General features: G+C 60.3%; 1 protein-coding gene across 1 annotated transcript in view; it reads left to right on the top strand.

Moving 5' to 3' along the window:
• Positions 1 to 902, top strand: part of PPARA (peroxisome proliferator activated receptor alpha) — a 24,376-nt gene that overhangs the window by 19,190 nt on the left and 4,284 nt on the right. The gene's annotated exons all lie outside the window — the stretch shown is intronic.

Raw genomic sequence — 902 nt, 5'->3', positions numbered from 1 at the left:
AGAGCGGGAAACAGGCCTTAGGCGGGAAAACATCTACCCTGAGGCCCGGGAGCCAGGGCGGGGGACGGTACAGTCAGAGACGCTAACGTGTCGCTCACCCTCTGTCCTGGGCTTTGATCTGCCGCAAGCTCCCAGCGACCACGTTCTTAGAATGAGTGTGTAATTGGCACACTCACAGCTCCCAGCGACCACATTCTTAGAATGAGTGTGTAATTGGCACACTCACAGCTCCCAGCGACCACGTTCTTAGAATGAGTGTGTAATTGGCACACTCACAGCTCCCAGCGACCACGTTCTTAGAATGAGTGTGTAATTGGCACACTCCCAGCTCCCAGCTTAGAAGGGCGTGCTGACGGGCACTGCACTGTTGTGGGCAGTTCTGGCCTCTGCCTCCTCAGGAGCCTCTGTGAGTTCCCTGGGGACCCCCCCCTCCATCCCCGCAGGGCCTCCCCGCCAGCCCGCGTCCGCTGCCCCGCCCCCTCCTCCGCTGCAGAGCTCTCCTCCGAGCTGCCCTCAGAGAGGGGGCGGCGAGGTCGGCAGATGACCACGGTGGCCTTTCCCTCGTACCCGGGGCCCGGGCCCCACGGGTGCTGATGAGTCGTTTGAAGCCGCCTCCTTGGGAATCACAAGCTGGACGTTGCAGTCACAGGGAAGAAAGTATTTCCCAAGCTCCTGGCTTTCACGAACAAACCAAACCTCTTTTCTTGCGGCGCCTTGTAATTCCCATGGGCTCTCCCCTTCCAGGGGCTGAGGCCTTGAGGAGGGTTCAGGCAGCTGTTAAGCCACAGCCGCGCCCGGCAGCCAGGGGCGCCTGCACATTAGACCCTCTGTGGGCCACCGGGGTTAAAGCCAAATAACCTTTAAAATGTTTTAAATTGATTTTGGGGGGGGGGGGGGGGGGG

The sequence above is a fragment of the Myotis davidii genome, unplaced genomic scaffold, assembly GCF_000327345.1.
Source record: "Myotis davidii unplaced genomic scaffold, ASM32734v1 scaffold67, whole genome shotgun sequence".
NCBI classification, from domain to species: domain Eukaryota; kingdom Metazoa; phylum Chordata; class Mammalia; order Chiroptera; family Vespertilionidae; genus Myotis; species Myotis davidii.
This window is presented reverse-complemented; position numbering and strand designations above follow the sequence as displayed.